Source organism: Dermacentor albipictus, chromosome 6, assembly GCF_038994185.2.
Source record: "Dermacentor albipictus isolate Rhodes 1998 colony chromosome 6, USDA_Dalb.pri_finalv2, whole genome shotgun sequence".
NCBI classification, from domain to species: domain Eukaryota; kingdom Metazoa; phylum Arthropoda; class Arachnida; order Ixodida; family Ixodidae; genus Dermacentor; species Dermacentor albipictus.
This window is the reverse complement of record NC_091826.1, coordinates 49180515-49206441: the sequence shown is the minus strand read 5'-3', so window position 1 is coordinate 49206441 and position 25927 is coordinate 49180515.

Here is a 25927-nt window from a genome sequence, read left to right as displayed (position 1 = left end):
TCTCATGCACGGTTGCACCTCTAGCGGCGGGCGCTGGCTCTATATGAAACTGAGGCGGCAGTTTCGTGACCAGAAAAAAAATGGAAGGACTCTGCTAAAACCCAGGGCACTAGGCCCACCAGATTGAAATTTAAAAGAAAGGAAGACGTTTCGGCTCCCGCAAGGGCGCCTTGTTCACAGGTAAAATGAACACAGGTGTTCGAGCAGCTGGCTTAAACAGTCTTGATCACGTGAGGCAGGCAGCGCGCATACACTGACGGCAGATTGCCATCGCTCCAGTCGAGAGTGCGTGACGTAGTCCGAATTATGAGCAACTCAAGATAAAGGCCTCGAGATAGCCCTTTTTCTCTGGCACATACCCGTGCCTTCCTCCAGTCGATTGCGTGGACGACCTAAGCGGCTTGCTCAGCCAAGGCACGGGAGTTCACATTTTATTTTCTGGCGTCGTAATTTGGCTGTTTAAGACGCCTTTCAACGTCGCCATTTCGCCAATATACACGTAGTCACAATCAGAGCCGAAATGCCTTTTCTTTTAAATTTTACTTAGCTCGACGTAGTGCCCCTGGTCTTTGTCTACCTTGTCACCATGCTCCATCCAGACCTGACGGGCTTCAGTCAAACACTTTACTTCAGTCTGTTACTCCAAATACGTGAGCATTCTTTTTTTTTTCATGTACCTCCAACTTAGAAAATGAGTTTCCCAATAAGAGCAAGTGGTGGAAAAGTAACGAATTTAACAACCGAATACATGGTCAAAGAATGCGAAGGACACAAACACAGGGCGATACAAGCAAATTCCTCACTCGCGGTCAGCCTTATTATTTTCTATAAGATGCTTACAGGAAGCTCGTCAGCATTTCTTTGTTGCGAGCGTCTTCACAATCGGGAAAGCAAGGCTGATACGAGCTCCTCAAGACGATCTGTTACGCACTCGATCCTCTTGTGCTATGTGGACATGTGAGTGATCAGAATCATTTTATAACCTTCATTAATCAACAAGAGGAAATATCAGCTTTTGTATACGGGTAGCTCTCACTTCTGGAAAATACGATAAATGCAGTTATTTTTGTATATCTTCGGAACGATCTGAGCCCTAACAATAAGCAATGAATTTAAGTTAACAGGATGTGCCACATATGATTTCTTTTCGTGCAAACAATAAAAACGTTCGATCATGTGTCTCTTTACCCTCTCCCCCTCGCTTTCACCAGCTTACTTACTCCCGCATTTACACACTAAACCACGTGACGAAATTTGAAACACCCGCCGCACGTCGTCAGAGCCAATCAGACAACGTCTCTTAACCCAATCCCGCTTATCCCCTCCCTCTCACAGGTGCTCTCGAGGTGCTCCGCCAAGAGCCTTGCTAATCCGACCTGCTCGAGCTGTAGTCTCACTACTCAGGGGTTTCTGAGCCAAGTCAGCTGTATTCGCTGCTCTCAAGTCTCTTCGCTATACGCCTGGATTTCCACCGGGTCTCTTAAGCCATCAACTGGACATGCAGCAACGTCTGACCGGCTGAGACCAGCGTGTGAAGCCCATCGCCGCCACATCCACGTTCGAGCACAAGCCTGCAGTCATGGAGTGATCAAAGTCAAGGCGCTACCTTGACAAGGCTGACTTCGCAAGTCAAGAAAAGCATCCCATGTACGTCTGACTATGTGGCCCGCGGCCCCTCGGCGAATCACCCTGCGCTATCCTCAGAGCAGAAGACCGCTGACAAAGACGGCGGCAGTCGGCACGGAACCAAGTTCCAGCGGAACTTCGCGAAACGTTTATTCGGCCACATGAAGCACGACCGGGCTACTCCCGGCGACGTCATCATCAAGTCCAACGACACTCAGATGAGTGCGGGATCGGAGCTTTCTGTATAACATCGCCAATCCGCTATGCACACTGTTCAGAAAAGACCACTTCTGCAAGAAACACTGACACCCGTCGCACAGGCAAGTCATTGTGGAGTTTTGATTTTCGCCACGTCTGCAAGCAGAGCCCTTCCCCAATTACTTACGTGCTGAGAGCATTTGAGTGCTCATTCCTGAACAATCGACGCGTATCGTTCGTGGAGCCTTTGCCGACAACACTCGTCTGCGCCATCTGCTGCGCGTTTCCTGCTAAGATCCTATCGCTTCACTGTGGCCACGATGTGTGCTTGGTGTGCCGGTGGGTCGCCTACGGGAACGCGGACAAACCATACCAGGACAACGGTGACCTACGCATGTACCGCAGCAGCGCATGTCCCATCAGGACGACGTCCCGTTTGCCGATCCTGACCGGAAGATTGTGTTCGGCCCGAAGGCCGTCTGCAGACAACTGGTGTGCTGCGTGAATGGAACATACGGCTGCCGCTTCAAAGTCGAACTCGGACATCTGAAGACGCACTGCTTATAGAAATGCCGCTTTAACCCGACGACCTGTCGTCGATGCGGAATCGACGAGATCCCTGCGTCGAAGATGGAGCACCATTCTCTTGTCTGTGCCGTTGGCACACTCCGTAATGTGAAAGGTGACGGACAACGCAGTTGTCACTACATAAAAAATGTGTTTTCCGCGTCACTCAACGCCTCTGTAACAGTGTCCTCCAAGTACTTGCGGTAATCCGCGAATAAACGAAAAATGTTCTGTTGCATTTACTCGAATTGAGTCATCATTGCACCCATGTTCTGGTCACCGACGAACGGCTTGAACTAGTACATGACGTGTGTTTGCAATGGCGCATGGTACACATTACAACAGGTTGTTACAGGCAACGTAGTATTGAGGGTACGTGCATCTTATATATCTTACATTTATCGTAAAATACGGGTGCTTTCGAAAAGCACGGCTCCATTTTTTAAGGTTTGATGCAGTGTCAGGTATTGCAATGAAGATGTCCTCTAATGAGATTCCTGTGTCGTTGAATAATGACGATAACCTACAGTGTCGCAGCTAATTAGGCTTAGCCACATCTATTGCACAATCCAGTTTCCTTATCTTGTGTACGTTCTTTCTTTACAGTAAAATCTACCTTTGTACACTCAAGTGCGCAATGAACCTAAACGAAAATTATATTGATGGTTAACGATTTCATACACGGGAAACACGTAAAGTGTTAGCGGGTCTCAACTTTGCCCTTGCGTTCGAAATTCGTCGACGTGTGGCTGCTGGGGTTGGCTTCCCAACCTGGAGCAACACCAGAGCCGCGCAGCTACCGCGAGGTACGCAAAAGTGTCAATTTCATGCGTGGCCGCTTCCGTCTTGTTATAATAAAAAACCCGAGTGCTGAGGAGTGGGAGAGGATGCTATCCAGCGACATCCTGAAAGTCCAACAAGGACTAGTAAGGTGTGCACGCAGGGCAGCTATACCTCAGCGGAGCCCTGGACTAGGGGAACCGACCCTGGAGAGAAGATGGAAGACTCCATCTGAAGCCGCAAAAATCACTGCAAAACAGAGCACATAAACGTTTTTCATCATCATCATCACCATCCGTCTACAATCAGCGGTGTTTTAATTCGGCTTTGTGTGTACACGCCCTGCGTCAGTTGCCCTCTCAACACATTTGCTCGGTCTTTAAATTTCGGAAATAGAGGAAACCATCCCGCAACTTCAATTTCATTTTTTTTTTCTGTTTGGCCGCAACTTTCGCCGTGTCTAGAAGTACGATTTTCTTCGCTAATTAAGCCGGCATTTCCTTCCCTCGCGATGCATACGGGCTGCCACGAGCGATGTGTAGCAAGGCTGTTATGGACTCGTTTCGTGACTGCGTTGGTTCTCGCACCCATTCTCTGCGTCCTCTATCATTCCATCTACCTTCTTCTGAACGTTTGTGATTGAGTTATATAAACGTAAGCGGTGGCGCGTCTGCGTCCACCTCGCCGACATAACTCGGTTTTTATGCGAAGCATATTACGAGAGCTCAACCCAGCTCCTCAGGCGCGGCGGTGTCACCTTCAATACCACGTGACACCGTGACGTCACGACAGAGGAGAAACGGGGCTCCAACTCGCGCCGTCGCTCGCGGCGTCGCGGCGGTATATAAGCAAGCAGCTGCGCTTGCCTCTGCTAGACACTCACGAGGTGAGATGCCTCCTGGAGACAGAGCTGCTCGTTGGAATGAGAAGCGAAGGCTGCGGCGTGCTACAGAGACTGATTTTCTAGGTGGCTTTGGCTCAACTCTTGCAAGATGGGCTGGGTGGGAATCGAACCAGGGTCTCCGGAGTGTGAGACGGAGACGCTACCACTGAGCCACGAGTACGATGCTTCAAAGCGGTACAAAAGCGCCTCTAGTGAATGCGGTGTTGCCTTAGAAACAAGCTCTTTCTAAGGCTCAGGCGTGCGTCGATGCTCAGGCGCACATTTCGTTGCCGCGCCGAACGCTGCGTTGCTCGACGCTCACCGCGTCCAATGCGGGGCGCGTAGTCGCTGCGCCGTAGCCCATTGTCTTACACCCCTTGGCGGGTCGACGGGAACGCTGTTGCGTTCCACTCTTGAAGGCGAAGCAGAGTAACGCATGAGTTGTTTCTTCGTCTAGCCGAACCAAATATAGCCAAGCAACAGCAGTTCACCAGGCTAAACAGTGGTTCAACAACTAAAATAAAGGCTAGTATGCTTCGCATCCTGGGCTTAACCTTAGCTAAGCCACAGCCATTTTTGTAACGGTCACTACATTTAGGGACGAACTAATCTATAATAAACGGTGGCGGTGCCATGACAATTTGCCAACCCACAGGCTTCCTAGGTAACACAAGGGCGGTGCTCCTCAATCAACGACGCCATACTACCTTGCACTACGGCCGTAGCATGTAATTTGCTTTGACCCGAGTAACAGGCCTTGTTCATGACGTCATCGCTTTCGGCACGCCCGACTTGGCAATGGGAATTACGCCCCGATTAGCCTTACGTCATCAAGCAGAATGCAAGCCAAGGCGTTATCCAGTAGGCGTTGCCTATTCTCTATTACGTCGTAGAGCATGGACGCCATGTGGTTAGCGTTCCTTCTCCTGACGCACCAAACGTCTCGTTCACATGGTGTGGTTCACATAAACTAACCGAATGGCGTGTGTTTTGTGAATAATTAGCAATATCCTGACCGATGGCGTTCATGAAGAAGTGTTCGGTGACGAAGCCCGTACAGCAAAACTACATCGATGACGTCACACTCACGCCATGCGATTCGTATACCTTCCCCACGCATCCCTTTACAAGACGCGCGTAGGTCGAAAAGGATCATAGCCTAATCTAATCATGTGACATATGTTGTTCCAGTTAATATGTTGTTTCGTAGCGCGCGGACAAGATGTCTATGGAGCTCAAGGTTGTCAAGCTAGGAAAGCGAATGCGCGCCCAATTTGTCGGAATTGCTGTGCTTGTATTCCATAAAGCATTCAACTCTCTCGCCGCACTGCTTTGCCTGCTTTTCACATGGCGAGTCGATCGTTCTCTTCTCTGCGCTATACTGTAAAACAAAAGGCAAAATACACGAACTTCACGCACATGGTTACTCACGTGCTGCATAACATCTTATATTGTCCCTTGTGTAACAGTGTAGAGCAGTAAAAAGATGTCATGCTAATTGCCCCCAGTCGAAGCTTCCCGGCAGAGAGTATACCCAAAAGATAAAGTTTTTTAATCAAACGAATTTGAGGAAAAGCAAAATAGGGGTACAAGAAAGCAGTCTGCTCGGCGGGATATTCTGACGGAGGATGACCTGGAAATGTAGGCGGGGACATGACAACTTGTTACATTGACATGTGAATTTTGATTATAGCACTTTGGCATTTACTATCGTGACATAATCCTGCATCTTTTTTTTCACTTTTTTAACTGCCGACGCTCAACTTCTAGAAGGGAAAGGGCCGCTCTCCTGAAAGTGGTATCGGGCGACGATAAGCCGTGCTTTTCGTGTAAATTGCAGAGGGCTCGTAGAAAAAACCTGTTCATCGCAACAACGGTGTCTTACGCAGTCAGAAAAGACCTAGACTTAAGATAAGTTTGTGTACTAGGAGCCTCTAAACGTTCTTGGAAAATAAAATCAACTTTGGGGGGAACTTGGGTGGAGCTCATCGAATTCTTCGCTGTTTTTTTTGTCTATTCAGCATCTAAGCCAGGTTTTTCTTAATGCGAGAGGGCCATGGGTGTTGCTAATCACTTATTCACACAAAATGCTGCTCATCCGTAGTGATCATATTGCTGCCAAAAAACCATGGAAAAGTAAACAGGAATCACTGCGGCCATTGTTGCAGTTGTGATGGCAAGAAAAAATTGTATGCGCATTCAGTCGACTGTAATTAACTGCTCGCTCCAACGTGGCTTGCACACAATCCAACGTTTCTTGGACTAATAATTGAGAATGGACTCCATGAAAACTCTTTTCCAGGTCGGCTTTCAGATCCGCACACTTAAAATTCCTAATAAGTAACCTGTAAATAAAGCAGAGTTCTTCCAATGTGTGGCTAATAGGAAGATAGGCACAAAGTCGACAGTTTATCCACGTCGGGTGAAGCATATTGTTTTTTGCATGGCGAGGTTTGTCGTCAGCCGATCTCGCGTTGTGGCATGTCCCATTTTCGCCATTTTGCATTAACAACCGATGTTACGGCATTGTTCACCAAATACTTGCGGTTGTCGTTACCGGCAGAACATTTACACGGACCCTGAAATGGTTTCGACGATTTTGTACAAACATAGTGGATCGTTAGGGTAGGTCTCTTTTATCACCAAGTGACGCATTAAAACGCTCCAGGTGAAGCGTGTAATTTATTATGACGTTCTAAAATGTGCATCGTGACCAATCACTGGGGCGCTGCCTACTTTTACTTTCAGCCGCCCCCTTACAATTGGCAGAGTTCGCCCAAGTGACGTCAGTTGGGCGAGCTATCCGGCATGCTACCAAGTCTGCGTCATCGCTAATATTTCCATCATTAGGGTGAGCAAATTTTCTTTGCTAAAGGTGGTGCACTGGTTAATTTGTGTTTATAAAATATAAGCAACAGGAAGAGCATACACAACAGTGTACTGCTGAAATCAAGCACCTCTAGTGCAAAGCAAGTGTCTTCTTGTGTCACAACATTCTCCGTATTGACATGAGCTTTGCGGTCAGTGTTGGTATCAAGTTTTCGCAAGCACCATGGATCGGCCTTGATGCATTCTGGGCTGAAAACATAGATATATGCGGTATGTCATCCTGCGAAATCATTCCTTCTGCAAGGCTGCATGCGAGTGGAGTGGCAGCTGCGCATCGGGATGTGGCCATCTGAAAAGCACCATATACGCGTTTGTAGCCGTCAATTAACGCCGGTGGAAAACTATCACGCTAGATAGTTTTAGCATGTTCGGCAATGCGATAAACGAAGGCGGACTAGGAGTTTTGCCAGATGGGTGGAGCCGCAAAGTCGAGCGGCCTGCACCGTGCAGTGAACTGGTGGCACAGAGCTCAGTTAGACGAAAAAAACACCTAATATAGCATACACCAAGTGTAGAATGCTTTGCTGCTGGCGTAAAATTTTGTCAGGTTCTAATGGGGGTTACGGTGTGCGGCCCTTTGTTCGGCATATGCAAAGAACACATTAGGGTCATGGTGAAAGCAAACTATAGTTGTGGTTCTGTTAAAGAAAAAGAAAAGGATCCCATCCCCGTGTGATCGACCTCAAGGATGGTGACGTCGTCGCGTGCTTTGTTTGTAAACTAGCGACCCTTCCGAGGAACTGGTGATTACTGTGTTTTCAGGCACTGTACAATGTGCATGCTATTTTAGCGTGGTTGTTATGTGCAATTAAACCACACTCTAACAAATTAACGTGACAACTCAATTTTTAAGCACACGTCCAGGCCTGTTCTATGAAAGTGCGCTCGTTAAACGGCATTCCATGATACGTCAAGGACATCACTGGTTCATGACTCTTTTCGTTATTTTTCTTGTTCCAGAATACGTAATTAGTATGTAGCCTTTATTCAACGCAAAAGTAAAAAATATAATGAGTAGCACACCTCATCCGAAAACCATGCAGTTTTACAGGAGACCATCAGTGGCACGTGCTGACTTCAGTTCTCTTAACAAATGGTACTTCTCTGGTTCTGTTCATGGAAAGTTAGATATAGAAGCAGCCGCATTTGGCTTGGCATATTTGACATTTCGTAGTCTCCTTCATCTTACAGCGTGCACATATTTCTATTGATGATTTGTTTGTTTAAATATCAACACTCTTTATGGGCAAGTAAACTGAAGAAGGCTTTCTGAGTGACTTTTTCATCGAAGCAGCTCTGTTTTATGAAATGAGGCAGACAAAAAGTTATGATAACATTTCAAATGAGAATATTAAGCAATAAAGTTTCATGGGTTAACGCCAGCTAAAATTCTTGAAGATAAAACGCGGCGATATACGTGACCCTTCAAAACATCTAGAAGACCAAGAGCTATAATATGAAACCGGCAAACGGCAAATAGTGTTGTGCAAAAATGAAGAAAAGCTTTGTCTGCATTTTGAACACGTATTTATTGCCTAAAAGGTTTGAAGAACATGTGTGTGCCTTTTGCTCGCTACTTATCAGGAAATTGCCAGTGTGCGAAAGTAAATGGCAGAGTAGAAATGGGTTTCCGAAAAATCTCTGCACTCTGGAAGACGATTCACGGCTACGCTAGGAGTTGGTTAGTATGCAAGATTCGTTAGCACAAAAAGAGGTTACAGTCCACTGAATACGCGCCCAGCTTGTCATTTCCATTCACAGGCACAACAATGGCACTGCTATTCCAGGGAATGTTTCCATGGTGTGGTTGACCGGGCGTGATCACGAGGGATGAGAAGCATATGGTGTGAATAAGTGAAGCACTCATGGCCTCCTCGCATTCCAGTGAACCTGGCTTGGACATCGGCATGACCAACAATGGGTCAAAAGAATTCTAAGTTCAACTCTAAGTGCATTCTCTTTTCTGAGAATGTTTAAGCTGCTGTGAGAGATGGTAGCCGTGTGCGATCCTTTCTTCGTGAGTCGTAAGGAGCCGTTGACAGCACGGCGAAAATTGAACCGTGGCCATGGTTTGACGCATGGAATCATAAACTGCACCCTAGTGCGGCCGTTTCCACCAACGTTGATGTGGCCACGTGGTTTGTTCGTGAACCATGCACGGAACCCCAGCCCTTAGTTTTGTACATTCATCCACGATTTATTTAGTGAATTAAACGGGGTACCTTGTTTATGTTTGAGAAAAATTTTATTGGTGAAGCTGATAAAAATTTCAAAATATCTTGGTGAAATACGGTTTTCGTAGTAACTTCCTAATGTAAGCGATCGAGAGAATACTTGGGGAGCTTTAAGAGGACCATATAATTTACCTGCCGAAAATGGAAGACGTTTATCACAACCACTTACATCAAATTAGCTGCCATGTACTGAATTCATTTGGCGAGTTTTCGAGAGAAGTATGACATGCTAACGTTTTCAAGCATGTCGTTTATTTACACTCATCTCCAACTCTTGATGCATGTGGTCAAAAGAATCAGGTTCGCAGGAAATTGGGCTGTGATTCTGTCCAAAGCCACACAATAGCGATCCCGCATTCTTTTTTTTTTTGAAGTGCCAAATAAACGCAAATTAGGAAAAAGTCCTCAGATAAACATCTTTTTTTATATAAAGGCGAATAAATCAAACTCTGTATAAACATTTGATAAACATACATGAAAGTGCAGGTATACAAAAGTATACCTTTCACGATATAAAAAGCACCATAACTTTGTCCTAACGCTTTATCACAGGGTGTGTTTTTGAGCAGTTATAGTTGACCTCCCAAGAAATCCTACACTTGCTTTTTCGCTGATATACAACATGGTCATTGCAATCGATATTATAGTAGAGCGACGTACAGCACGAAGTACAAGAACTTAGAGAGCCAACACACGCTGCGCTGGCAATCAACACTTTTTCTTACCGAGGGCGAATGCGCAGAAACTGAAAAGCGGACGGAAGTGATGGTCTAACAGCAACTCATTTGTTCTTAGTACAGGGTTCGTGGACCAGTGGCCACTGCGAGGCACTGGAGATGTCTGCGTTTAGAGGCACTGAAAAATACAGGCAATTTGAATATCTAATCGTCTTTCCGTAATCCCAAAATCTAGTCATATTTCGTGAAAGTTGACATGTGTTTCAATGCGAACCAGTCGCGCAGAACAAGAGAACGAATGTCGTGTGGAAGCGGGCAACCACGTTTCGCAAACGCGAGGGCAGAGCTCTCAAAATGGGTTTCAAGTGAATTGAAACCGCGCAGTGGCTGATTTGGTGACCTCGAATATGCGACAAAGGCGACGGCATAGCTGGTGCCTGCTGCTTCGAGCAAACTGCACCACGCTCTTTCCTAACGCATTGCGTCCCCGTTTAGGCAGGCCAGCGATAACAAACACGGCTAAAGCAAATAAAAATGAAGACCGATGCAGCATAGCGTTCTAGTAGCAACAGCCAACTGCTGCACCTCCGTTTTCTCGCGCTTTTGTTTACGCCAAGCCAGAAATGAAGTAGTGCTAATTCCTTGAAATAATCCTTCTGTTTCCTGTTCTGAAGGATGCAAGGAAAAAGAACAAGGAATGGGTGAATATCTACTTTCTTTTTAAATATGAGTTGAATATGAATAGGAAGTACCGAATATCCAAACGCAGACGCATATATTTACCGCAGGAATATTTTTTTCTTAGAAATTAGGTGCTAAGCTTGTACGGACTAGTGCAAAAACGACACATTCCGACAGAAGTTTTCCCGATGGTAAAGCCTATTGAATCGCAGCAGTAGATTCCATCTCGGTGGCCAGCTATTGCATGGGGGGGGGGGGGGGGAACAAAACACCGGATTCCAGGTTCAGGGTAGATGGACACCTGTTCCAGTTGCGTGTAGCATAGTTACCAGGGAGGCGAATTAGTATATAGAACATTTCTTATGAATCCAGAATCATTTTATCTTCCTAATATCCTACTCGTTTATCGGACACTAAGGATACAAAATGGCTTATGCCGCCATTTACTTTTTAATTAACAGAATTGTTAAAGATAGCCTTTGGCCCTGGTCCGAAGTCTAGTCTTTGAGTAAATTAACTGAGATAAGTCAACAATATTCTCAGCAAAATTAGGCACCCAAAATAATATGTGACAACCTTTTTTTTTCTAATCTCCTTTTAACTAATTACTGTAGCCTTGTAGGACACAGTTTGCTAATCAGTTGTTTCCACAGTGAGCAGTTTATGCATGACTTCGGTGCACGTACAAAGGAAGAACACACTGATATTGATGCCAAGTAAATGATAAATGAGCTAAACGAAAAGAAGGTGAAAGCAAGAGCCAACCACCCCCGACGCGGCGTGCAAGACAGCAGCAACAGCAGCAGCGGGAAAGTACCACCAGAGCTCTAGTGCAACGATAGAGACGTGCCTCATTCAGAAATGGCCTCTACTGTTTTCGGCAGCGTAGCCCTTATTTGTGTTGAGCATTGGTCAGGAGGCGTCAAATTCGTCACATTTTGCAGCACAGAAATAGGAGTGTGACGGGAATGAGAATGGGACGAAGTGGAGTTTTCACTCACTCAAGCAAACAAAGTATACAAGTATTAGAGTACTCTATTTGAAAACGCACAAGGAAAGATCCAATCCAGAGACTTATAAGATTCCTATCGATGTGATTTTTTGCATTATCCTGGTCAGGAAACCGCGGAAAATTCAGCTGGGGAGGCAGTCGGTGCCGAAAGAAGAAGTGGAATGGCATAATAGTCATTATTTAAAGAAATATTGCTTATCTTTTCTCTACTGAGGGATGCACAATCGGAATGCACACAACTGACAGGGACGAAGCAAGACAGGGAGACACCAACTGCGAAGGGCCGAAGTGTCAATTTTACTGGAGGGGCAATTCCCAAAACTCGGAACAGTGATCTTGCCGCAATCATGCAGAATGTGAAAAACAAAGACATTTCTAACTGTAACACATACGACCACAGGCAAGCATAACGAGGTATTGTCCCCATTCAATGGTTTCGTCTTACCAACCCAAAACCCTACACACCCCTCTACTTTGGTGCCCGCTGATAAAGGGTATTCAAACTGGAACGGTCTGTCCGCCGAAGTCACGCACCACTCCGACGCTCATCACTTCAAGGCTGCTCTCGAATCACTGTTTTGTTAAACTAAGCCCATCCCTCATGTAATACCCCATCTCTGGGGCCTTTGAGGTATAATAAATAAATAAATAAATAAATAAATAAATAAATAAATAAATAAATAAATAAATAAATAAATAATACTACATTTCGTCTTGATCAGCCAGGTATTACTTTAACGGCGCTAGGGGAACATAAAGTGTTCCCAATAAATGGCACAGGGGAGCTCCGACACTTCAAGGGAATGCTCTCTGACTCTTGAAGTCGGCACTCATGATTGTGGACGCTTCTTTAACGTGAGCCACTTTCGTGCAAGCCGTCAAATGACTCGAACATTATCACAATGGTGTTTCCTGGTGCACAGTCACAGACCCTTCAAATCTAGTCCGCTGCCCCTCACTATTATATATAGATGTGTAAATTCCTCAACAGCGGGGTTTTCTTCATATTCATACAAAGGGAAGTTTGTTTTATTATTGACATGGATAGAATGGGCTAATATCTTTCTGCGTGTTTGTATGCCAGATGTTTCTGCGAAGCCATTAGGCAGTTTTCAAAAATATGGCTGCTGGGTAAATTATGGTTTGCACAAGGAACAGTGCTTTCTTGTTTTTTTAGCGCACATTGTAATAAGGAACAAGGTGGCCGGATAGGGCGCACGCTAACCACACATTTTATTGCTGAGATGGCGGAAACATAGGCAAAATCGAGGAGGAAAGGAAGGAGTAACAGCGAGAGTTTGAAATAAATTCGTAGGTACATGTGAAAGAACACGGAGTACCCGAAGAAGAACTAATATTATTTATCTAATTGCAGGACCGAAGTCCGCTCACACAATTTTTTTCTCCGGAGAGCGACTTGCCAGGCTTCTACCTAGAGGCACGCGCATCAAGTTCTCGGGCTCTTTTAGGTGGTCGAGAGTACATCGCCTTTGTGATCGAGGAAGCCGCGATCGTACCATAAAGAAGTGTGATGGACAACTCCCACGGTGCTTTTTACACCCTTTTTAAACGTTTCTTCTCACAGCGCAGCGCGGAAGTGTAATCTGAGGTGTTGTAAGTACCGGCATGCCAATTCTTTTTAGGCGATGCGACACCTACCGAACATAAGGTAAAGCTGGAAACTTCGCCTTCGATTCATAATAAAAGGTTGCTTGTCGTGCCCCTTCTTTCTCTCTTCCTAACATCTCCCATAAGGGATTCCGATATGCCTAAGGGCAGGTGGTCAGGGAAACCTGCAGAATTTAATGTTTCAACTTGTCAATCAAAGCTCGTTTTGACCTGGTGACGACAAGAACTTGAAAGTGATGCCTTCATGCAGGCTTTTGACCTCCCCCCCTTGGCAAGCTGCGAATGTGCAAAACTCAAAAGGAGCAGGACTTTCTCAGAGCGAGATATATATATTTCCAGCCAACATGTTTCGGTATGAACCAAATTTGTTAATTTGAAAATCTCCGCGTGTTATTCCTGGGAAATTCCAGGTTATTCATCCAACAAGAAAAAAAAATGGTAAAAATCTATTTCGCTTTCTGCCTGGCCTCACACTTCTGTGCATGAAATTTGAAAAAAAAGAAACATTCAGCATAACGGAATAGCTTGCCAGTATTTGTCTCGGCCACGGCGGCCGCATTTCGATGGGGGCGAAATGCGAAAACACCCGCGTACTTAGATTTAGGTGCACGTTAAAGAACCCCAGGTGGTCAAAATTTCCGGAGTCCCCCACTACGGCGTGCAACATAATCAGAAAGTGGTTTTGGCACGTAAAACCCCATATATTATTAGTATTTGTCTCGCCAAGGTCAGCATTCAGGTATCTGTCATAACCAGTTAATAACTTATCACTGCGGACTGGGACAAAATATGAGCCGATGCACACACCCTGATTTTTAATGAGCCACATGTCCTTTCTCAAGAACAACGTTGAATGTGATCTACTGTTTAATGTTTGTCAAATAGGATGTGTTACCATGGCGTCATAGTTTAATGTGAAAGCTCTCTGCGTTCAGTTTCTAGAAGCAAGTTTAGCGGGCAATATGTGTAGTTAAAGCACGTTCGAAGAAATTAGCGCGGTGACACCATATTTATAATCACGTCACGACATATTAAAGGAAATGGCCTTCAATAAAACGGCATTCCTTCAAACGTCATTGACACCACTGGTTCATGACGCTTTTCAGCACATTTTCTTTTCCAGCATATCAAATGACCCTGTACCCTTAATCGAGCGGGAAAATAAGAAAATGATAACCAGAAGCACACCCCATCCTAAAACCATTAAGTTTTACATTTAAGTCACGTGGTCACCTCAGCGGTCTTATCGAATAGGCCTTCTCTGGTTCAATTTACACAAAGAGATATATAGAAGCAGCCACATTTCCCCTGGCATTTTTAGCACTTCATAGTCTCCTTGATCGTGCCACGTAAACATACTTGTGTTCGTGTATTTTTTTATTATTCCGACATGTTTATGAGTAAACAAATCGAAGAAGCCTTGCTGAAAGGCTTCATTCTTCACCAAGGCAACTCTACTTTACGCAGTGAGACTGGGAGAAAGTTGAGACAACTTTTCAAATGAACCTATCAGGCAAATACTGTTCAAAGGCTAACGACAGCAGGATATCATGGAAGTACCACGCGATAACATAGGCTGCCATTGAAAACAACGTAAAGGCTTAGAGTCAGAATATGACACCGGCCTACGGCAAATAGTGCTGGTGAAGAAAGGAAAAAAGCTTTCTCTGCTATATGCATGCGTATTTATATCCTGAAAACTTTGAAGAACATGTGCTTTCTCACTCGTTAGTTGTAAGGAAATCACCAGTGTACGACATTGAAAGGTAAACGGGGCTGCGGGTTTTCTAGAAGTGTATATACGGTGAAAGAGATATGTCGACTGCTCTAGCACTTGAGTAGTGGGCAGGATGCCTTAGGGACAAAAAATGAGTGCCAGTTCACTGAATGCGCACCCAGCTTTCTATTCACAGGCAGAACAATGGCACGGTCTTCCCAGAAAGGATTTCCATGGTGCGGTGTGGTCGCCCGGGTAGGATGACGAGGCGTAAACAGCATATCGTTAGAATAAGCAGGAACACTCAACGCCTCGCATTCCAGAAAACCTGACTAGGACATCGGCCGGACCAACAACGGGTCAAAGAAATCCCTAGTTCCAATCCAAGTGCATTTTATTTTCCGAGAATGTGTAGGCACCTGTGAGCGCCCCGAGTCGTGGGTGATCCATTGTTCGTCAGACATCATGGGCCCTTCCGTGCGCGGGTGAAAATTTAACCGTGACCTTGGTTTTGGCAAGTGTGAAGATTCATAGCGCCCTTCTGCAGCCTTTGCCACTATCGGTATTGCCGCCACGTGGTTTGTTCGTTAACCAAGCACCGAACACCGGCCCGGAGGCTTATACTATTCAGCCATATTATATTTCGCGAATTACACGAGAGATCTTGTTTATGTTTCAGGAAAATATTCTGATAAAAAAATTGAATTCTGCGTCGTTACGCACCAAAACAACGATCTGACTATGAGGCACGCCGTAGTTGGGAACCCAAAAAAATTTGGACAACTGTGGTTCTTTAACGTGCAAATAAACCTAAGTACACGGATGTCTTCGCACTTCGCCCCCGTCTAAATACGGCCACCGTGGCCGCGATTCGATCCCGCGACCTCTTGTTTAGCAGCCCATTACCATAGGCACAAAACAACCACCGGGGGTTGAAAACATTATTGATTATGCTCATAATTAAAAAGTCAGCGTACTTGCGTGAAATGTATCCTTTGCAATAATTTACAAATGCAAGCACTCCAAAGAGTAATTGAGGATCTTTAAAATGGCCATATAATTCAACGGCCTGAACTGGAAGTCGTGTAAAACAACTTAAGTCAAATTCACTGCTATGTACTAAATATATTTGTCGAGTTATGCAAAGAAATATCCCATTACAACGTTCTGAAAACCGTGGTTAATTTACATTTCGACTCTCGATGCAACTGGCCAAAAGAAGCAGCTTCACTGGAAATTAGGCTTTCATTCTGCACAAGGCCACGCAATACCAATCTCTTTTTTTTAATGCGAGATAAACACGAATTAGGATTAAATTCTAAACTTAATTTCTTCCTGGTAAAGATGAATAGTTGGTAGTGTACATAAAGATCCACTAAAGAAATATGAAAGTACAGATAAACAAAAGCGTTGCTTCTGCGGCATAAAAAGCACAATAAATTTTTCTAACTCGTTATCATAGGGTGTGATATTCGGGGAGTTGTTGTCGACCTGCCTGCCTATGGGCACCCTGCAATGCAGTTTGCCTGTACATGTTGCGCCACCTGGCAGCGGCGGTGAGCACCCGCGGGTAGGCCCTCACCGTCATTTCGCCATTGCCCGTGGTGCGCTCAGGCCCGCCTGCACGCTTGCTTTTCCAATTTTCCAATGGATTCCCCGCGGCCTCATCGCAGCTCCAACGGGAAAAGCATGAACAAAAAGAACAAGCGCAGATACTGCTGCGTTAAGGACTGTAACAACCGCGAAGGGGATGTCGGCATCAAATTGTACCGCTTCCCTTCAAAACCAGGGGAAGCAACCCGGCGGCTGAAGTGGATCGTCGTAGTTCGTGTCGGTCTTGCGAATTTCTGTTAAACGGACGAAGACGTAAGTGCAAAAAAAAAAAAGAAATGAAAAAGAGCCAGCAGCGGCATCTATAAAAACACGCAATAAAGCGTCAACTGCATAAAAACGCGTGAATTGATTCCGGCTGTTGTAGATCAGTTTTGATAGTTGTTTAGCTCGTCTTGCTCCAAAACAAACGCACAGTGGTTGTTAGGTGTCAAATATAGCTTCGTAAGCGCTCGGTGCTGGAGCTTTGTATGCGCTGTGCTTCTTCCTGCGCCAAGATCAAGACGCGAATGCTGGAACCGAGCTCATTCGTGCCGATGTTTACTCGCGCTTAGAACAAATGAACTAAGGTTGGAGTACACTGCAGAACACGTCGAATATTTTGAAAATTAGCATTTCCCTCACACACACAAGCGCATATTTGTTAGTCTTTACGTTGTTTAGTCTCAGCTGATTGCTCTCTATGATGCTTCAGCGGTAATGCCTGTCTCTCACATTCGAGCCCGAACGAAACACCAGAATATGCTCGAGGCACTTTGTCAACGGAGAAAAAAGCACTTACCGGCCAATTCGCCAGAACCTCTACAATTTGAGGTGCAATGCACGCTCCAAGTAAGGAAGCGACAAATTACAGTTAAATGACGTCCACAGCCATATCTGCTCACTTAAGTGGCATAAAATAATGATTTTTTAACGCACTTTGAGATCGACGTCGTAAGCATACTTACTTTGTCCTGATAAATACTTCGCGACCTGCGGAGGGTTGCTAAGTGGCTGCGGTGTTGGGCTGCTGAGCGCGAGGTCGAGGGAGTAAATCCCGGCCACGGCGGCCGAATTTCGATGGGGTCTAAATACCAAAACACCCGTGTAATTATAGATTTAGGTCCACGTTAAAGAACCCCAGGTGGTTCAAATTATTCCGGAGTCTTCCGCCACGGCGTGCCTCCTAATCAGATCGTGGGTTTGGCACCTAAAACAACACAATTTAATTTAAGCACCTCACTGTAATGTCCGTGCTGTTTACTTCTTTGACACGGTATACGTGGTTGCAGTCATAAATTTGACGTCCTTTCTCAAGCGTAGGTGGTAAAAAATGGGCCTCGACGTTTTCGATTGCCTTAAAACCGGAATTTAGAACGTTCGAAATGCTTCAAACGAGCGCCGCAAAAGCATGCCTCCGCAGCAGCGGCTGCCTCGGCGTTTCGCGCAACTGACACGGTGGCGCTGACGGCTGAGCCGATGGCCGCGCCGCCTGACCATTGCAGGGAGCCTATTGCTATTTTGGCTTTTTCGTTGGTATACCAGGTGGTCATCCCAATCGATATGATAATAGAACGACGCATAGCCCGATGGACGAACATAGAGAGACGACCGGCATTGAACTGACTTCCAACACTATTTGATTGCCGTTGCCAAATCACGTGTATAATAAACGTGAGGGCGCATGCGAAGAAAATAGAAAGTGGACGAAATTCATGCGCTCAATGCATGGTCCTCTCTGAATGTTCTCCGCCTCTTGAAATGGTCACACCTAATTTTGGACCCTTATTTATCGAGAGTCACTTGTTGTCAGTCTGACACGTCGACGCGAAAATACCTCGAAGGCATTGTTTTCTTCGTAATCAGACTGAGAAAATATATTTTTTATATATTTCACGCATATCGAGAGAACAAACTTTCCTTGTTAAAATTTGCGTATCAGAAACGCTGGCACTAATAAAGAAAATAGTGTTTCTTAAAACAATGAATGCTTTTGTGAGGAGTAAGAGTGGTCAAGAAAATAGGGAGGCTTCAATTACTTTGACAACACTAATGGTCTGATTGCAGGACCGGCATATATGGGTCACTTCCAATTGTAAAATGCATGGTTCTCGGAGCACGCGAGCATTCTCCATGAACACATGTTGTTTTTGTATTTCATTAGGCTCTGAATATGCTTCCCGTCTACGTGACACGTAAAATATAGAATTACCTACGCCCCAAATTCCTTCTGTTAGTGCATGTTAAAAATCACCTGGGGCATATGCCCGAAGTCTCGTCTTTAGGCACGATAACTCAGACACGTGAACAATACTTTCATGAAAATTCGGCAGCCAGAATTGATAGACAAGACTTCCTTAATCAACTCTTTAAATAATTATGGTAGGGCACACTTGGCTATATAATAGTTCAGTGCGGTGAGCAGTGCTCGCCTGCGCTCCTTCGATGTAGAATAATACAAACGGGAAGAGGAAGCAAGACTGATATATATAAGTCTTTGTTTATAGATATAAAGACTTATATATATATATATATATATATATATATATATATATATATATATAGTAAAAGCTGGTTAATTCGAACCGCAAGGGGAAGCCGCTTCAGTTCGAATTAACGAAAGTTCGAACTAACGAAAGTGAAGGAGGGCAACAGTACACTGCGATTTGGAAGCAGTAGGGCATGTCAGGAATTTGGCGTGTCAGAAAGTGATAGCGTGTGCCGCGGGCACACGCCATCTTCAAGTCGAAGCTCTGGGTCCGTCTGTGCCACACCACCGATGTCCACCAAAACGAACGTTAGCCGAAGCTTAACACCATCACAATGAATCGCGACGGCCGATACCTCCTAAGCTGAAAACAGAGGTGCACAACCAATGAAGACTGCCGAGACAAAGACGCTGAACATGTGAAGGTGGCGAAGGCCCGGATTCGTTGGATCTTGATTGCAAGCGCAGCTGCGACGTACTTGATTCGCTGTGTTTTGGAGCTTGCCGTGCCATCTCCGCACAACATTAGCAGCTGTACAAGATTTGCAAAGCCTCCGAGATTCGCAATGGGCAAGAAGTCTCGGAGGTTACGTAGAACGGAGAGGCGGCAGCCGCCGCTGCCTTCTCGCTGACCCCGCGTCGGTTAGATTTTTTTCCGATTTTGCCTTCTCTCGCCGTTCTCTCCGTTTCGGAGGCAATACAGCCTTGTGTGTAGGCAGTAGGCGCGTTTCTCTAGACGTGTGCCAGGCGAGCGTAGTTCGAATTATCCGTTAGGGAACCTTCTCGCGTTCGAATTAATGGACTTTTTTATACATAGACTTCTGTTGAGCTTGGCCGGACCAAATCGTACAGTTCGAATTATCCATAAATTCGAATTATTGAAGTTCGAATTAACGAGCTTTCACTGTACATATATATATATATATATATATATATATATATATATATATATATATATATATATATATATATATAATCGAATAATATAACACCCCACAAACCAGACAAGTGTTTTGTATTCCACTAAGCTCTCCATGTGTTTTCCTTTGCTAAGGGCGACCATGCACGATGGAGTGTTGTAATATATACTTTAATAACAAAATTAATTTTGATATACAGATTCAAAAAAGTAAAAATAGAACGACTCCGCTTCATCGCCTTTTGGTCAGTGCATGTCGCCAAACTGGTGTCGGCCTCATTATTAGCTCCAAGGTGACATCCCTTGAAAGTCACCGGCTGCTATTGGTCAACTGCTGTATGTGCCGTAAAAAAAAAATTTATATAAGTTTGTAAGGCAGCTTCTGGCAATGCTTCATCGATACTGTGCCATGCCCAGCTGAGAGTAATGTCACATAAAACAACTACGGAGAACCGCACAAGGAGATCACCACGTGCTTTTTTTGCACCTTTAAGTTTGCCAAAAGTAGAGAGAGGGTCACAAGAACCTCTAGATGTAAAAAATGAAACAGGGTAAGCGAGAGGACAGTGCTTTCTTTTACTTGCCCTCTACAAAAACTCTCCGCTCTATCACACCGTATTTTCATTCGCCTCCGCCACTTTCGGTGGTCGCATAGTTAGCCACAGCCCCTCCGACCACGTGACCGTTTCGAAGCTCCTCCCCCACGACGACATAGCCAATGGGTAGAACTTGTCGAGGACCCGCCTCAATTTTCCTCCTCACATCGCCGCTTGCAGAGAGTCCTGCCAGGCTTTAAAAACCGTCGAATCCTACTCCGAAGCCAGACTTGCTCCAGTCACATTGACGATCTGTCCGCCTCAAGACGTTGTAGATATCCCCAGCCCCCGTGCTTTAACGATCACTGTGTCTATCATCGACTTGCTGAGGCTTGCTGCTGATCATCGACTTGCTACCGACATCCATCAAAGGGGAAACTGCTGCTCGAGATTCGGCGTCATCATGGCACAACCACAGTTCAGCTGCACCACTGCCAACAGCTGCAACCATCTCGTACGGGAGCCTCCGCGGTCCTTGGAGCAGCGCCACCTGGGCAACCGCGGCTCGGCTACCCACGTCCTCCGAGGGTATGACTGCTGCTTCCTCAACATGAGATCAATCACGTTCGTGGAGCCACTTCCAAGCGTCCGCGTTTGCGCCGGCTGCACGGTGGTTCCTGCCAGGGCCGTGCACCTTCCCTGCGGCCACACCTTGTGCGAGATATGCGAGTACGACGCCTTCGTCCGCCCGACTGCACAGCTGCACCGAGACGCCAGCGCCGAAGCCAGGCACCGCGGAGGCCTGTGTCCCGTGGACGGGACCTGCTTTGCCGAATCCGAAGTGAGCGTACTGACCTTCCCTCTGGTTGAACTGCACCACCAACGCGCCTTCTGCGTCAACAGACGCTTCGGCTGTGCTTTCGAAGCCGAGCTGAGACACATTAAGGAGCACAGCTTGACCGACTGCTGCATCGTACGTAAGATCTGCCGCCGTTGTGGCCGGGACAACATCCTGCAGTGTGACACTCGGCAGCATTCGAGGCGCTGCTTGCCATTCTAGAGGTGAATGTCGAGGACGAATGGACGTTACCAACCACAAGTGCACAGCGGTAACTCCCAGGAAGAACACTTGAAGTTTTACAATAGCAATCTGTGAATAAATATTGATGTTATTTCATTTCACGCAGTCTTTGAGTGATGATTCCACGTGGTTGTGATCAGCCTGATACGGCGTGAACACGAGCATGGCGTGAGTTTGCTGTAGCATAGAACCCGAAAGATTGTAAAGTACCTTCTTTCGGCTCAAATGTTAATTGCTGCTCGAGCTGTTCAGTTAACCAATGTCGGGACAGCAGAACATCAAGAACAAACATTTTTGAGCAATTCTGCGGAAAGTCAAGGCTGGTGGGCGTAGTAGTACTTATGTAGATCGGTATAACAGGCGCCTTATGAAAGTTGCCAGTGTCGTGTCCTTCCCTTTTGTAGCAGTTACATAAAAGTCCTAAGATTTACCGTGGCGTAACCAGTGTCGGAAGAGCGAAATTTTGTCCTCTTGTCCTTTGTATTTTCGATTGGTTTTTTTCCTTCAACTGTGTACCAACTGGCCGGGATTTCAACCCTTCTGCGACATTTTAAGCATGAACGTTTTTGAGGATAGTCGCGGATGGTCAGGGCTGGTGGGCTTAGCAGTATTAATGTATATCGGTGTTATAGGCGCCGCATGAAAGTTGCCATAGTCTCGTTTCTTTCCTTTTTGTAACATTCACATACAAGGCGTAAGAATTACCTGGCTTACCGCATTGCGAATGTTTGCTGCTCTTCTGAAAGAATGAAACGTAGTTCATCTCTTAAGGAAATGTTGGCTATATTGCGGTTTGAATAGCGTCAGTTACGGGCATTGCAAGAACAAAACGAAATTTATGAAAATAAAGGCTCTTGCGGAAGATTTTTTTCTGCCACGAGTCGCGGCCAGATCTCCATTTTCCAGATATCGGCCAAATGTGTCCAGAAGACGGGAGGCGCTAATAGTCGTTACAGCCCAGCAATATAACTGCTACGGCGTGTACATATAGGCATATCCAAGTACATATTGTATGCAAGGATGGAAAATCTAATGTATGGCGGAAATTCACAAACCGCTGAAGAAGGAATGCCCTCTGGCTCTATCGTTCATGCTTTATGTTAAGGGCATAGAAAGACAACCCCAAAACAGTGAATTATGGTTTGATTGATCCGTCATGCGTAATGTATGCGTACGACATAGCGCTACTAGAGGACAATGCAAGAGATCTACAAAGCCTTGCGAATGTAGGCGGGGCAGTGCGGCGACAGTCATCAATCTAGACCTTAAGTTAGGCCAGGGAAATTGGTGATTGGGATCTTTAGTGAAGACACGACCAATTACGTGGTGTCATTTAAAGAGCAGGTCATAAGGCAAGCGACATAATTACACCAGCGTGTACATAAATAAAGGAAGGACTTAGTCGAGTACCCACCGAAATAATATGAAAATAAAGAAGAGGAACGAAGCTATAATCGCTTTGCTGTCGCAATAAATATAAACTGGTGCGTGGAATCTAGACTGCAGTAATGGTGCCAGCACTAACATGAATTCATGTAACCCGCGTTTACATGAATGCGACAGTGTCGCATCGCATTTCTAGCGCATCGCGTATGCATGTAAACAACGGCAATGCGCTAGGAATGCGCATCGCATTCATGCGCCAGGCGAGGGTATAGATTTTAGAGCGCGAGTCGACTCTCGCGGAGCATGTAAACGCAGGATCGTCGCATTAGGAATTGTGGGAAGGAATCAGCTGCGGGACTGCCGCGCTGGTGAAGCTGCGAGACCGCAACGCTCGAGCAGAATCAAAATGGCGTCCTCCATGGCAACTTCGCTCGCCGCAGCGTGCTCTACGCGAAACTGTTTCTCGGCACTCAGCCACCGACGTGCGCTCGGCCTACTACCGGAAACCAGGTACACCGGAAGTCGGCTGCACTTCCCTTATACGACACCATGTGGCGCTACGTTCTCGCCAGAGTTAATGCGCTACATGTGAACGGTGTCGCATCGCCTTTCCCCAACGCGCTTGGAAATGCGATGCGCCACTGTCGCATTCATGTAAGCGGGGTTCATGTGCCTAAAATCGGACATCTTGTTGAGGTTTGAAGTTAACCAAAGATCGTTTGGCCTTGGGAACCCACGCTACATCCGGAAATGAGGCAGATGCATGGCGACATGGGGTTGGACTTTTTTTGAAGACAGATAAGCACAGAAGAAAATTGGTATTGAAGAAAGACTTAGGAGCATGAAATAAAATAAATGGGTGGCTAAACTGCACAAGCACCCGTGCCTTAAAACCGAGGACACAGAATGGAGCAAGAGGCCAGGAAAGTTGTCAACAACAAGTACAGGGTAATTGAACATGATAATGGACAACCAGGAAGCATCAAAAACAAAGTGAAAGAAACGCAAGGTATATTGCATGTAAAGGTGAACGAAAATATCTTTCAGATGTTCAAGCATGTAAAGGAAGTATTTAGAAGGGAACATCTGCAAGAAAACACACAGGACAGTACTTTGGTATTTGTTGCTCGAGCGGCTTGCCTAAGGACAAAAGCGTACCGGAGCAAGTATTCGCAATAAGACGATGCGTGTGTCTATAGAGAAATCGCGGAGACCCCTCAGCACATCCTAAAGGAATGCCCATGGATTGCCACAGTGAGACTCGTAGGTAACGTACACCTTCCAGAAGCGGAAGCATCAACTGGTCAGCAGCTGAGATAAGCGAGAGAACCTTAGAATAATGCTGGAAAAAATCAGGGACGTGATTCATACGTCCGTGTCCTTTAGACGTACGTAGCGTTGCAAGGTAGATAGATAAGTTTAAGGTTTAAGATAAGTTTAAGATAAGATTAAGGTGAAGGTATCACGGCCGCCATCTTGCATGAAGTTCATATTCTGCGATCACACGACGCCACTTAGTCATGTTTGGAAAAAGAGGGGAAGTAATAATCAGCTCTTCGCCGTCGCAGCACGCTGCGGTCTGTCTCTCTATATTGTGACGCTGTGACACGTGATTTGTTTTAGTTGATGAAAATGACCCGCCTTCCCCCTTTCTTTTCAGAACGTGTGGCGCCTGGCGCCATTGTTGTTTCGTTGCTGCGGGTGGTGGGCCTCTCCCCGCTGATGCTTTCAACAATGACTTGGTCCAACCTTTCTACATGCAAAATGGTCATTGCCGCTGATGGCGGTAAGCGGTTTGTCACGGCCGCTTTTGACGTGGCTGTCACGTGAGGGTCAACCGCTGCTTCGAAAACAGTTTCGATAGACAGCCTGCTGGCTGCGGTGCTCGAGGGGAGCGGCACGGCCATGTCGCCTTCTGATTCAGCGCACGCATCAGATGCGCATTCCAGGTCCAGCTGGAGCACCTGCAGGAGCACTGCTTCACCGACAGCGCCGTCCGCCGCAAGGCCTACCGCCATTGTCGACAGGACACCATCCTGGCATGTGGTACCGAGGAGCTTGCTAGGCTCTGCTTCCTATGGTAAAAGCGAGTGGACTGACCAAGTATCGACGCTCACCTCCCGTGGCCGCAATCAATCACGCGCAAAAAATCCGGAGTCTCCCCACTATGGCATGCCTCATAATCAGAGTACGGTTTCGGCACGTAAAACACAGTAATGTATAGAGATCATGACTACCGGATTGTGCTGAAGCCATCCCAGTGCGGAAGCCCAATGTTTCCTTGCTTGATAAGAAAAATATGTGGCAGGATAGATGTCACAACACCTCAGAAATCACCTCCTGGGTCATTACCAGGCGTCAATATTACCCTATGGGCTTCGCTGAGGAAGCCAGACCATAACCTGGCGCTAAATCCGGTCGAGGAAGTAGGTTAGCTAGCGGCAGCCTGCCACTCCATTGTGGCGTCTCGCCACTAATGAACAAAACGTTGTCTCGTAAATAGACCCTCCTTCTTCCACTACCGAGCGTGCGAATGTACACTGTGTACATAACTACCAAGCGTCAATGCTCGTAAGTGGCACTGCTAACTTCTACGACACGTTTGCTATAGTTAAGTACTGAGGTGAAAGCTACACAAGCCTTTTGATTTTAAATGCGATAGCAATTATATGGACACTGAAAGGGTGTTCACGCCGTCAGCCCCGCCATGGACGTTCTGTCGCGGTATCGACGGCGCATGCGCAGCTGCGCGTTGATGGTTGGGTATCTAGAGAAGCGCAGTGTACTTGGCTGCAAAAAAATGACCAGGTTCAGGTGGGCACGCCGTCGAATTCCGGTTAATTAGCTCTGCAGGGTAGAGAGTGCAGCTTTTTGTATAAAGCTACTGGCACGAACGTCATGAACACGGACACAATACAGCGCCCCGGCTTGTCAACTCTGAGACGGTTTCGTGCCCACCCCCCCTCCACCCCTCACCTGAAAAAAAAAAAAGAAGTACGAGCCAGCCTTCCGTATTCCGCTACTGGCATCAGTG